Below are 14682 nucleotides of genomic sequence, written 5' to 3'. Positions count from 1 at the left end.
GCTATTCCTATAATAGCATGGAAGGTTTCAGCTGGATACTGAAATCCCCAATGTGCAACGTGTCAGAAGGTGTATTATTTAACAAATGTTAGTCAACAGGCGGATTTATTTTACCAATATCAAATGAAAGAACAAAGTAGTGATTCACATTGAATCATAACATATTTTATAATGATCTTTGTAGCATTGCAGATTGTCAAACAAGTTACATTCCTTGTTAGTGGACTAAGTGTAACTTCTCTAACCCGTAATTCCTTTGAACGTGATTAATACTTCATTAAGGGGAGTACTATCACCCACTATGTGTCTCTCCCTTATCAGTTCTTCCCTACAAATTCAGATTGTGTGCTTGTGTCTTCCTTGTTAGTAAAGTAATTTGCTAATATGAATGAACAAACTTACATTTACATTTATGTAACGCCTTTCACATCCTCAAGATGTCACAAGCTACTTCACCTATTTCAATGGTGTACTTTTGCTGTGTGATCACTATTGTCATGTTTCTGACTGTGCCAACTAAATTATGGACAGCAAGGCCGCACAAACAGTGATAAGGTGAGTAGCCAGTTAATCTGTGTTTGGTGATGTTGGTTAAAGGATAATTTTTGATTAAGACCCTGGGAGAATAATGCCAAGGCATCTTTTTCAAGATGTGAACAGGCAGATGTGACTTCAGTTTACTGTTATTGAAAATATGTCATCTCCATCATTGGACATGTTGCCATCTCCCAAATCTGTGACCATCTCTCCCAGAGCTCCAAGCTTGAATCCCTCCAGTCAAGTCTCTGCTCTTGTCACAGTACCAAAATGGTTCTTATCAATGTCATAAATGACACACTTTGTGACTGTGAATGCAGTAAAATATCCCTCTTTATCTTTCTTGACCTATCTGCACCCTTGACATGTTTGACATTATTTTATTTCAACAAGTCTTCGCTGTCATCGACTGGGCGGGACTGTGCTCACCTGGTTACATTATTATCTATCTATTAGTCATAGCTAAATAATCACTTGCAATGGCTTAACTTTCTACTCCCGTCCCATTACCTCTGTATCCACCAAGGATCGAAGTCTCAATTATGTACTGCCCCTCGACAAAATCATCCAAAAACACAGCTTTAGTTTTCATATATACACTGATGACATCCAGCTCTATCTCACCACCACCTCTCTCCACTCCTCCACTGTTACTAAATTATCAAACTGCTTGTCTGACTTCCAGCAGTGTATGTGCAGAAATTTTCTCCAATTAAATATTAGGAGGGCCTTTGTCATTGAATTCATTGTCTTGAATCTCTGTTACAGTTCAAACAGGTGGAAACTCAAAAAACTCAGAACTTCCAGATGTCAGATGAACAGGGTTGTTGGTGTCATGTGATATTATTTGCATAGATAGGCAAGCAAGGTTCAGTACCCAAAAACCAAATGTTTTCAACTTCCAAAGTTTTGTCTAGGAAGCATAGTAAATTGTTTATCTAACTTGGTTATAATACATAAATAAGCAAATATGAATCGTTTTATTTATTCATGGGATAAGGGCATCGCAGGATAGGCCAGCATTTATTGTCCATCCCTAATTGCCCTTGTGGTAGCTGCCTACTTGAACTGCTACATTCTGTGTGGTGTAGGTACACCCATAGTGTTGTTAGGGAGGGAGTTCCAGGATTTTGACCCAGTTACAGTGAAGGAACGGCGATATATTTCCAAGTCAGGATGGTGAGTGGCTTGGAAGGGAACTTCCAGGTAGTGTTCCCATGTGTCTGCTGCCTTTGACCTTCTAGATGGTAGCTGTCATGTGTTTGGAAGGTGCTGCCTAGGGAGCCTTGGTGAGTTCCTGCAGTGCATCCTGTAAATGTTACATAATACTGCTATTGTGCATTGGTGGTGGTGGGAGTGAATGTTTGTGGATGGAGTGCCAGTCAAGCAGGCTGATTTGTCCTGGATGGTATTGTGCTTCTTGAGTGTTGTTGGAGCTGCACTCATCCAAGTGGAGACTATTCCATCACACTCCTGACTTGTGCTTTGTAGATGGTGGAAAGGCTTTGAGGAGTCAGGAGGTGAGTTACTTGCCACAGGATTCCGAGCCTCTGACCTGCCCTTGTAGCCACAATATTTATATGGATATTGTCGAGGACTTATTGCATTTAGACATGGACTGCTTTAGTATCTGACAAGTCTCATCAGCAAACATCCCCACATCTGACCTTATGATAGAGGGAAGATCATTGATGAAGCAGCTGAAGATGGTTGGGCCTAGGACACTACTCTGAGAAACTCCTGCAGTGATGTCCTGGAACTGAGATGATTGACCTCCAACAACCACAGCCATCTTCCTTTGTGCTAGGTATGGCTCCAACCAGTGGAGAGTGTTCCCCTGATTCCCATTGACTCCAGTTTTACTAGGGCTCCTTGATGTCACACTGGGTCAGATGCTGACTTGGCAGTCACTATCACCTCAACTCTGGAGTGCAGCTGTTTTGTCCATGTTTGGATCAAGGCTGTAATGAGGTCAGGAACTGGGTGACCCTGGCAGAACCCAAATTTAGCATCAGTGAGCAGGTTATTACCAAGCAAGTGCTGCTTGATAGCATTGTTAATAACCCTTTCCAAGACATACTGATGATCGAAAGTAGACTGATGGGGTGGTAGTTGGCCGGATTGAATTTGTCCTGCTTTTTGTGTACAGGACATACTGGAACAATTTTCCATGTTGCTGGGTAGATGCCAGTGTTGTATCTGTACTTGAACAGCTTGGCTAGGGACATGATAAGTTTTGGAGCACAGGTCTTGTGCACTATTGTTGGAATGTTGTCAGGGCCCGTGGCCTTTGCAACACCCAGTGCCTTCACATTTCTTGATATCATGTGAAATGGATCAAACTACTAATGTTGAAAACAATTTCCTGTAAATCTCACCTTCTGTAGTCACTGGGGGCAGAATTTTCCCCCCGTTGGAGGGAAAGTTTAGGAGCGGGCGCGTGGAGGTGAGCTTCCAATCGGTGACCCCGATTGGGGGTGCACCACCATTTTACGTGGGCAGGTCAATTAAAGCCCACCCAGCGTGATGTCTGCAAGGAAGCGTTATGCGCTCCCTGTGCAGGCGGCGGGGGGGGGGAGGGGGAATTCCCTGAGCCGAGAGTGCGCTAGCGCACTGATCTCCCTGAGGCTAAGTGCTGCCTCAGGGAGATCGGCTCCCATCCGGAAAAATTTTAAAAACATAACAGATAAATTTCCCTGACATGTCCCCTCATATGACACTGTCACATGTGTTGCAATATATCCATCACTTTCATTGACACTTTTATTAAAAATTTTAAAACCTACATGAAACCTCATCCCGCCAGTGGATGAGGTTTCATGCTTTTTCTGAAGCCCGCCAGGGCTCCTGGCCTGCCCGCCAAACTTAAGGTTGGACGGGCAGGTCCATTAATTACATTAACGACTTTGTCAATGGCCTCAATTGGTCATTGACAGGTTGGCGGGCGCACAACTGTTTCTGCTGAGCCCCTGCCGACCTGAAAATTGAAATGAGGCGGGGTGACATAGGGAACTCCGCCCAACGTCATTCTGCGCCATTTTACACGTTGGCGAGGGAGCCCCGCCCCCCCAATCACCGACCGGGAAATCCTGGCTTGGGTATTTTGTTCTCCCCATTTATTCAAAAAAAATTAAAACCATCTATGAAAGTAACATGTCACATATATGTTTATGTGCACATGCACCTGTTTCTCTGTCTATCTCCTGTGGTATTACAAATGGGGAGTTAACACTGTGGCCATGATTTTCCAGTCCCGTCCGCTGCAGGAATTGACACAGGAAGGACAGAAAATTTAACTGAGAAACCAAAGGTCCGTTGACTTCGGGCAGGAATTTCTGGTCTCATGGCAGGTGGGACCAGAAAATGCCGACCCAAATGTCAACTTCAGTTGAAGTGGGGTTAGTGAATGTAGGATTATTGGATCAATGGACAGAGGTGTAATTCAGTTCCTATTTTTAAAGCCATACAATCTGTCCTTACTTTAATATTTCCATGAAAAATTCCTGCATACATTTTTAATAATGGAAATTGTCTGTGTTGCAATTATTGCCTCCTGCTGGTGAAGGGGTAGGAGGAAGGGAGGAAGAAAGATAAGAATGCAGAGAGCATAAACAGGGAGAGAATTGTCTCTAATATCAAGTTTTCATATAACTGTAAGAAATTAGGGGGAAAACTAGTTAAAAGATAAACTAACACCAAACACATTCAGATTCTCTTTTAGTTTTTCCACACATTGCTATTGTTACAAATGCTGAACTTATAGTTTTGTTTTAAACTGTCTCCTTTAATTCAAGGTAAAATGGAATAGTTGGGGGAGGTGATGGGACCTCCTACGGGTTCTGCTCGGAGAAAAGCCCATGTGGCACCCTACTAAATCGGTCCAGAAACAAACTTATGAGAGCTGCTTGTTGAGTGGGCAAGTTGGTCATTGTTCTTCGAGATACTTAGACAATTGCTGATGTTGGCAGGCGATGGGAATTTCCGTCCAGAAAATTTGCTAAATAAAAATGTATTTCTATGGGGTATTGATGGAAGTTGTTTATCTGCTCTGTTGTATAGAGTTAATTTAAAATTTGGTTTAATTTCTGGTCTTTTAATTGTGGGGATTGTGCCTAAGTTACCTATTAAAGGTGTCAATTTTCTATTAGGAAATAACCTAGCTGTTGATAAGGTGTTGTCACCTCCAGTGATTTCAGACACGCATGGTGAAGCTGTTAAAACTGAAAATGTACAAGAGAAATCAAGTGATGTACAAAAATCCATGACTGTCTGTAATCTTGCTGTGAAAATTACTGTTCCAACTAAAGCTGTGTCCAAAGAGTCATAAGTTCAAAATACTAATGTTAAGAGGACAATAGAACAGCAGACTGAAGGCAAACGGTTGGTGGCAGCTGAAAACAAATTAAATCTGTCTGAATTAAAAATGCAGGCAAAGCCTGAGCAAAAGGTGACAAAGCAGATAGCAAACGCACTTAAAGCTGGTGATAAAACAAAGGAAAGAAGTGGCTTGAGACCAAATGGCTCTGCTGCAACCAATTCTGACACCATAGAGCTGCGATGAAGGATACGTATTCTTGAACATAAATTCAAACTTTCGAATGATGAGAATATTGCTCTTGCTGGAAAAGAACTAGACAAGGCTTGTGCTAAATGCGAAGATGGAAAGAAAAACAATTTTTTTTTAAATTGTGAACTGACTAGAAAAGAGTATCAAGATTTTTTTGTCTGATCACTGATATAGCCTAAACAAAATTCTTAAAACAGTTAAACAGGATTTTACTCAACAGAAGAATGAACTGCTTTCACAAAAGGAGACAGTGTTAAACCTGTACTTCCTAGAATAGAACATGGAAGGTTTAAAACATGGACACAAACTTAAAGATAAAAGTGATCCTGAATGATGAGGATGAGGACAATTCAGATGTGTGGCTGGTTGAGAGTTTCTTTACAAACTTGGAGGTTAAAAAAAAACAGGAGACATGGAAGAAAATGGAAAGCAGGGACAACAATTCCCCCCCCCCCCCCCCCCCCCCCCCCCCCCACTACCATTGGCCGCCGCCATTTTACGTAGGTGGGCCAATTAAGGCCCACCCAGCATGACGTGTGCCAGGAAGCACTATGTGCTCCCTGTGCAGGCGGGTGGGGATTCCGTCAGCCAGGAGTGCACTCTTTCACGCATGCACACAAAAGAGCGCACAGATCTCCCTGAGGCAAAGTGCTGCCTCAGGGAGATTGGCTCCAATTTAAAATTTTGAATAAAAATTAGAAAAAAATTCCCTGCCATGTCCCCTCATGTGACACTGAGCTGCGACATGTCCATAACATTTATTGTAAAATATTCTGCATTTTTATAATCACTCATGAAACCTCATCCCACCCATGGATGAGGTTTAATGCTTTTTCACAAGCCCGCCCAGGCTCCCGGCCTGCCCGCCAACCTTAAGGTTGGATGGGCAGGTCCATTAATGAGTTCAACTGGCTTTTTAGTAGGCCATTGACAGGTCGGTGGGTGCGCATCTGAGTCGGATGCGCACCCGCCGAAATGACAATCTAAATGACGCAGGGTGGCGTCGGGACGCACACCCGATGTCACTCCGCATCATTTTATGCGTTGGCAAGCGGGCCCCACTCCCCGCTCGCCGACCAGAAGATGCTGTTCCAGGAGTAACAACATGAACAGGGTGGCTCAAAGACTGTGTTGAAAGGTCAACACCCTGATAATAATGTTGTTCTTGACAAAGTTAACCAGACCAAACCAAGCATACAATTTTCTAACTGAGTACATGGAAAAGTTATAAAGACTGCGCAAAATGAGAAAAGAGATCTGCGACAAGTGATGGACAGCAAAGCCACCAGTAGTAAAGTGAATTCTCATTTGCAAGAGAGTTGGAACTCTAAGAACCCACACAATCTGCACTTTAAATTATAATTATCACATGCAGTTGGTTGTTACTGGTTAAGCCAAAACAAAATGTTGCTGGTGAAGTGTGATAGAGGGGGAAAGAATCTTCCTTGTACTGTATGTAGTAAGTTGGTTGTTAAAGTGTTTACAATACTTATTTTTATAATGTTATAGAAAACTAATTACTGAAATAATTTTTCATTTTTTATGGGGGGGAGATGTTATGAATGCTAGACTTTATGGGCTGAATCTTTGGCGTGGGAAGCTTAAAAAGCCGAGCTGGCTGCGTGCCCGCTGAACTGTCAAGGGCCTGTTAAGGCCATTAATTAACTAATTAACCCTATTGAGAAAGCTGCCCATCCAACCTTAAAGTTGGCGGGCAGGCGAAGAGCCCAGGCGGCCTTCGCATTTTTCATAGAACCTCATCCACGGGCGGGATGAGGGTTCATGAAAGGTTTATAAATTAAATAAATGTTTTTATTAAAGATCATTGACATGTCCCAGCTCATGTGACACTGTCACATGAGGGGACAAGTCTTAATTTTTTTTCCTTTATTAAAATTTTTAAAACTTAAAACTTTTCTCCCTCTGTGCCTCAGGGAGATTTCTGCACTCTTTCGTGTACATGCACGAAAGAACGCACTCCCGACTCAGGGAACCCCCCCACCCACCTGCACAGGGAACGCACAGCGCTTCTGGTTGCACGTCATGCTGGGTGGGCCTTAATTGGCCCGCCCAATTAAAATGGCATCACGGACCCGATCGGTTCCGTGCCCGCCTCCGCACAACCCCTCCCGATGGGGGGAAAATTCTCTCCTATAAGATGGTCTCATTTAATTCAAGGCAAAGTGGAGTAGTTGGGAGAAGGGGATCAGACATCCTATTAAACTAAATCTGCCCAGAGACAAAGCCATGTGACCTGCTTGTTACGGAGATAGCAATTCAAATTGAAACTTATTTAAAGTCACGTACGATTTTTAACACCTTGACACAAGGAAGCAGCCAGCTGGTTGTGCTGCTTCCCAGCCTCAGTGACTCTCAGGGTCAGTCAGATTAAGAGATTTGGGGGGAGGACACCAAAGCCAGGTGCAGCTATGCCAGGCAGAAGTAAAGGGCTGCTTTTGAGTTCATCACTGCTGGTGAGGATGGGACCCCTGTTCAAGGAAACAAGGATTGTCAAGGGTTAAAAACCAAGGAATTGCAAGAGGGTACCTTGCTACAGCAAGTCTATTCAGTTATGCTTCGAAGATTAAACGAATGGGACTTTGTTTAAAAGAACAATGGAAACTTCACTCTGGTGGGACAGGGAGAAAAGATCATGATAACGCTGGGATGAGCTTTTAAGCACAAGACTACATTTCTGCTGAGGTAGTGGCATAACATATAGACATGGTGGATGATTTTTGGCTGTGTTAAGAAGTTAAGGGAAATACCTTTTCTGTAGTTTAATCTGTTAGTTTGCTACTAAATAATGCTTAATATATGTTGATTTTAGTGTGTTTGTTGCGGTAAAAATCTTAAAATGTGAAACTTTGGCCTGAATCTTCCATAGAGCGGAAATCATTGTCAGATTACCACTCTGCTCAAACTTTTCCATAACTCAAAGCTGCTCCGCATTTCTTGCTGGGTCTTCTGAGCCCGGCTTTTCCAGAATTGCAGAGGGCAGGGTCTTTGGAGAGCTCCATCACAGCACTGTAACACTGGGGGGAAGACAATACATGCCTCTTTTTTACAACACTAGCTGTTTAAGTTTAAATGTCCAGTGTGAGTGTTAGTGAATGAATGAATGGCTGAATAGGTGAGTAGATGAATGACTGAATGGATAGGGTGGTATGATTGGTAGATGGGTGAGGTAAGTGTGTAAGGTGGCAGGTGGGTGAGGTGGTGGGTGGGTAGGGTGGCAGGTTGGTAGGGTGGCAGGTGGGAAGGCTGACATGGGGAATGGCTAGCAGGTGGTTAAGGTGGCAGGTTGGTGAGCTGGTAGGTGGGTAGGTTGGTAAGTGAATAGGATGGCAGGTGGGTAGGGTGGCAAGTGGGTGAGGTGGCAGGTGGGTAGGGTGGAAAGTGGGTGAGGTGGCAGGTGGGTACGATGACAAGTGGGTGAGGTGGCAGGTGAGTGAGGTAGTCGGTGGTTAGGATGGTAAGTGGCATGGCAGGTGGGTGAGGTGGTAAATGGGTAGGATAGCAGGTGGGTAGGATGACAAGTGGGTGAGGTGGCAGGTGGGTGAGGTGATAGGTAGGTAGGGTAGGGGACGGGTTGGGATGCAGGAGTTAGGGTGGCAGGTGGGTCAGGTGGCTGGTGGGTTAGGTGGTAGGTGGGTATAGTGGCAGGTGGCTCGGGGGGGTATAGTCGGGTTGAGTCAGAAGCAGTAGTAAGGTCAGGGGTTCAGGAGGTAGCAGTCAGGTGGTCAAGGGGTGTGGTCAGTGGTTCAGGGTGGTCGGGGGTGTAGTTGCAGGGTAAGACAAGGGGGTCAGTGTGAGTAAAAGGGAGTCAGTTTTGTCGTTACTCAGGTCATTAGACCAGGATTTTTCTGTCTAACATTTCCTGGGTAACTATTAAGGTAAGTAAGTCAGAACAGTCTGAAGTTTTCAACTTCAACTTTTGCTGAGGGTCCCAGGGAGCAGGCGAATTGCCCAGAATTGCCCAAAGGAGCGTGTATTGTCTTCCCCCCAATGCTTCAGTGCTGTGATGGAGCTCTCTGAGGATGTTACCCTCTGCAATTCTGGAAAAACCGGGCTCAGTAGACCCAGCAAAAAATGCTGAGCAGCTTTGAGTTGTGGAAAAGTTTGAGCGGATTGGCAATCTGACAATGATTTCCACTCAGAAGTTCAGATTTCCCGGTCAATTTCCAAGGATTTCAGCATGTCGGGATTTCCACGGGGTCCCATTATGCATCTTGGATCGTATATCTGGCCTGCGACAATCGGATCAGAAGATCCGGGCCCTTGTTGTGGGATCCTTGAGTCAGTGACTGGGAAATTCTTATCCCTTTTAAAAAGTTTTCAGTCTCTATAATGATCGTATTTCAGTTGTACCAATTCTGAATTAACAGTACTATTTTACAAGGGGACAAAATAGTTGTTATTCGGAAATAAAGTTACAATGGTGGAAGAAAATATGTTGCTATTTGAATGATCTCAAATTCTGAACACAGCAGAAAAAGCACTTCTAGTGTTTTCTTGATTTTATCTCTGGCTTAACAAGTAGAAGTGGGCTCTGTTTTGCTAAAAAGCAACGAGTTTATTACTAATGGAAAACATGTTGCCTTCCAATTCCATTTTCTTCCATTAGTCATTTCAGCAAATCTATTTACAGAGCAATCATTAATCATAGCAAAAGCTATCTGGGATGCAAGAACCCTATATCATTAGCAGCAAAGTCTAACCCACTCTTTGTTGGTAGAAGTAAGCATATTTATAGAGGTGTTGTTTAGCAAGCATTCTTTAGTTGGCAAGGGCAAAGAGCCAAAAGATCTTTGCATTCACTTCACTGTGATTTAATGTATCATGTAGCTCAATTAAATAAAAGGTTCTCCACATGCCTTTTCATGAAGACAGTGCCACTTTAAAAGAATAATGGTTCTTGGGGATAAATGTATAAAATTATACTGTCAAACTGTAGATTTGTCAAACAGGTTTTGATATATATGTGTGGTCATATTGCAAACTAGCCATTGGTATAACTGTTTTTCACTGCTTGTGCCTTTAAAGATTGTCATATAAAGGGGTGAAAAACTCAGAGCAAAAGTATTAGCTGTGTCAGCTGGCAGCTTTTGTGTTATTTAAGGTTTCCTCCCCTGTGAAAACTTAATTTGTTAGCACAATATTCTCCCTTTGTTTTAATATCCACTACTTATTAATGCAATTAAGGTTTATTTTGGATGCAATAAATTTTCCACTGGTTCCCACTATTCCATAAATATCACAGACTCAGTGATGAGTGGCACTTGATACAAGTGCAAGCCAGAGAATCATCACTGCAGTGTTGTTGTGTTATCTCCAACCTACTTCCTGTTCAATGGTAGTTTCCTACGTGGAGCATAAGATTACTGAATTTACCCTTGTATTTCCAGGAAAAGTAAACATTCTGCAGTGAACATCACAGTTGAAATATGTAATGTTCTCTACCACTGCAAGAGGCAGAGAATAAAGCATAGGATTCAGAAAACTCAGGACCACCCAAAACTCCTAATGAATGTAAATAGGATAAGGAACACCTACCTGTCACCAACAAATCAACGATGCATTCAAAACCTAAAATATTTCGGGGGATGCTTATTGAACTATGCCAGTTCCTGAACAGGGAGTTGCTGATACAGATTTCAGTTACTTTTGCTCTTCCAGTGGCAGATAAACTAATGATAAATCTCATTTCTGTGTCACTAGTGGCTTCTAGGTCTCAATTGAAAAATACAATGGGTGTGCTATCATTTAGTTCATAGAACGTAAAAGCCATGTACACTAGTACAAGAGCTATGGAACAAACCAGCAACTGGAATCTCAAAAGCTGTAGAGTGTTAAATTATAAGGAGAGATTATGCAAACTAGGGTTGTCTTCCCTGGAATTTAGACTGTTAAGAATGATTTGATCAAAGTTTTCAAGATACTGTATTAAAGAGAAATAATAGGGTAGGTACAGAGAAATTACTTCTGTCTGTTGGTAAGTCTAGAACTAGGGGGCATAGTCTAAAAATTAGAGCTAAACTTTTCAGGAATAAAATTAGGAAACTTCTACAGACAAAGGGTGGTAGATGTCTGGAACTCTGTTCTGCAGGTAGCCTTTGATGCTAGATCAGATGTTCATTTTAAATCAGAGACTGATAGGTTTTGTTAATGAAAGGTATTAGGAGATATGGGGCAAATGTAGATTGTGGAATTAGGTTGCAGGTCAGCCATAATCACTGAATGGTAGAACAGGCCAGAGGGGCTAAATGGCTTAATCCTGTTCCCATGTTCCTATTCACATGCGTAGTTCCTTAGGGATCCCTGAAATGCTGGCTTAACATTGCTGCTCACAATACAACAAGAATAACAGCAATAATAATTTACAATGATATTGCATGCTGAATTCTCCTTCAGCTGGTTCACCAGAAAGATTTTTCACAGGGATACAGTTTTTGATAGGTTTACCACTGCTCCAAAGGAAGGGAAGTTCAATTCTTATGCAGCCTTTAAAATGCTTCAGCCAAAGGGCAGAATCATTTTCTGAACATCAGGAAGAAGAGAGACATCAGCAATATCTGAAGCATATGCAGGAGTATCCAGAGTGGGGAAGGGGGAGGTGTCGGAGTGGCTGCAGCTGCAAAAGCCCCCAGATTCTCAGGTGTGTCTCGGGAGATCTAACTGGCTAAAATAATGTTGCTGGCCAGAAGAGACAGACCGCTGGACATTGGAAATAGGAAGGCCCATAAGATGGTGATAAAGGCTGTCTGCCTCTTCCAGTCGGTGAATCTGCACCACCCTGAGAGCTGCTACACTGGAAGAAGTTCAATTACTCCTGTGACCAAGGTAAGTCAAGGCACCAATGCCAGTAAACATGCAGCCGTCACTCAAATCCTCATGTATACTCTTTCTCTCTCAGAATCTTTTTTTCCTTTATTCTCTCATTGGATGTGAGTGTCACTGGCAAGGCCAGTATTTGTTGCCCTTGAACTGAGTGGCTTGCTAGGCCATTTCAGAGGTCAGTTAAGAGTCAGCCACATTACTGTGGATCTGTGGTCACATGTAAAGACCAGGCCAGGTAAAGATGGCAGATTTCCTTCCCTAAAGAACATTAGTGAACCAGATGGATTTTGACTACAATTGATGGTTTCATGGTCAGCATTACTGAGACCAGGGGTGGAATTTTCTGGTCCATTGTCATGGGTGGAACAGGAAAAATCCCAGCCCAGCTTTCAATTCCATATTTTCATTAATTGAGTTTAAATTCCAACAGCTACCATGGCAGGATTTGAACCCATGTCCCCAGAGCATTATCCTGGGCCTACTGGATTACCAGTCCAGTGGCATTACCACTATGCCACCATCTCCCCATCTGGATGTTAGGGAAATTCAGTTCTGCAAAGGGAAACTTCTGCAACCTGTCAAGCACCTTCCTTACACAAAACTACTCCAGCAACTCATATAGCTGTTACAATGGCCACAAAGGCACATAATTGAAGTCACAAGTCACCTCTATATTTCACCTTCATGGAATGAATGCAGTCATAAGAGGGTATATGTTAATGCTGCTTATATGCACTTAATATTATTTTATTTTTGTTCCAGGAAGTAGGTGGCCTATAATCAGAACTTCAGAAATATAAACAAGGCAGAAGTAACAGCAATGAAAATCTTGAGTCCACGTGAAGAGGAAGCATTGAAAATTGTAAGCAGGCAGGCATGAAAACATATGTGAAAAGGCGAGGTTGAAGGCACCGTGCCAACAGAAAGTTATTAAAAGCTGGGAGATGCTGCCTGTAGTCTCTGGTTTATGTGCTTTCTTAAAGTATTGAAATGCCCTTACACGTGGCCACTATTCCTTCAAGGGAATGTTACGATGTGCACAGCTAAACAAACTCTTCTGTGTTTCACATTATAGAAAGAATCTGACCATGATGCTAACCATCTTGATACTACCACTGGGGGATTTGCTGCCTGGTATAAAGCCTCAACTGCTGCTACTTCCTCACCAATTACATCATGTCATATTGTGCAAACACTAGCACAGAGACACCCGCACAGGAGGAAGTAGCCAATAAGAAGACATCATTGAGTGAGGCATTAACCACTATGAGCATGAAGTGCAGGGGATGGTTTCTCATGTGAGTCAAACAACTAGCTGACTAAGCAATACGTAATGAAAGATTGTTTCTAGTGGAAAGCATATTTTAGATGGAAGAATGTTCATATTATTAAAAAACTTCAAAATAGGTATTAACATTCCTGGCACCAAATCAGAAAAAATAGTCAAACGCAACATAGGTCACAACTTGCAGTGACTTTGACTTTTGTTCTCACCTCAAAACTTCTTTCTCATCAGGTAAGTTAAATCAGTGGGATCTTTTCACAACATGTACCATAGTTGATAACATGCCATTCTCATTGCCTCTCCTCCACTGTCTAGCCATGTGAGACTACACTTGTGGTGATACCACTCCTATTTATCCAGAAGCAGCCAGGCATCTCCAAAACAGATTTCTCTTCTTTACACCAGAAACCCTCAACTCTTATTGGTCCCCTTGTTTCCTTCATTGTTATGCTATCCTTCATTAATATCTACATGCAGAAATAATGTAAACTTACAAATATATGAATTAATTAATTAACTTTCTTCCTTCTTCTTTCCCTCCCTTCCTTCCTCTATTATGGATGAATCATAACTTCCTTAAGCTGAACATCAGGAAGACTGAAGCTATTGTCCTTCAAGCCAACCTTAGTTAAACTCAGTCCCATTCCGCATGATCAGAGACACATATTCCAGATCAACACAGACTTTGATGAGCACGTACTTTGGACATTCCTCATTGCATCTATCTGTACAGTGCATTATTTATAAACCCATGTTAATTAAAAAGCTGTTTTAACTTTGAAGTTTAACCGAGTGTGCACTGGTCTTACAGGCAAAATAGGGGAGAGGTACTCGGGTAGCGTGGACTCTTGTTCCCACATCACTCACTGAAATTTCACAAAATCATGCAAAATCTTGACACCCTTGGTGAGCATGAGAAGCTGGTGATGGTGTTTCATGTAAGTCAAACAGTCAGATGACTAAGCAAAAAGTGGTAGGGAAATTGTATTTTAGATGAAAGAATGTTCATATTATTAACAAACTTATCCTGAGCATCAGACCCACATCCTCTCTATCACCAAGACTAGTTAACTCCATCTCCCTTCAACTTTGCCCAGTTCTTCCCCACCATCGTCACTCTGGTGCTGTCCTTTCATCCTACAATTAGTGGCAGAGTTTTCAGCCAACCAGGCCCTGTACTTTGAAACTGCCTCCCTAACTCTTTCACATTACTGCTTTGCACTAGTCTTCTAATGACTTTCTCAAAATATTTTTTACCCTAGCCTTCTATCGCTCCTTCTAAAGTTTCTCCCCTGCTTCAGCATTCCATTCCCCTTTCTGAACCTTTCTGTGTTATAAAAATGTAAGTTGTTGCACAAGCCTGTGAAAGATATAACATTCTCATGGATAGCGGGTGGATATGCGCCATTCATAGTTAAACAAAAGACAAACATTGTCAGAGCTGCCAGAAATC

General features: G+C 42.5%; 1 protein-coding gene across 1 annotated transcript in view; it reads left to right on the top strand.

Annotated features, from left to right (window-relative positions):
* The window catches only part of slc38a11 (solute carrier family 38 member 11), a 99423-nt gene that overhangs the window by 45069 nt on the left and 39672 nt on the right, over positions 1-14682 (top strand). The window lies entirely within an intron of this gene.

This window comes from Cetorhinus maximus, chromosome 11 (assembly GCF_964194155.1).
Source record: "Cetorhinus maximus chromosome 11, sCetMax3.hap1.1, whole genome shotgun sequence".
Taxonomy (NCBI): Eukaryota; Metazoa; Chordata; class Chondrichthyes; order Lamniformes; family Cetorhinidae; genus Cetorhinus; species Cetorhinus maximus.
Note: the sequence above shows the minus strand (reverse complement) of the source record. Positions and strands in the feature narration are given on the sequence as shown.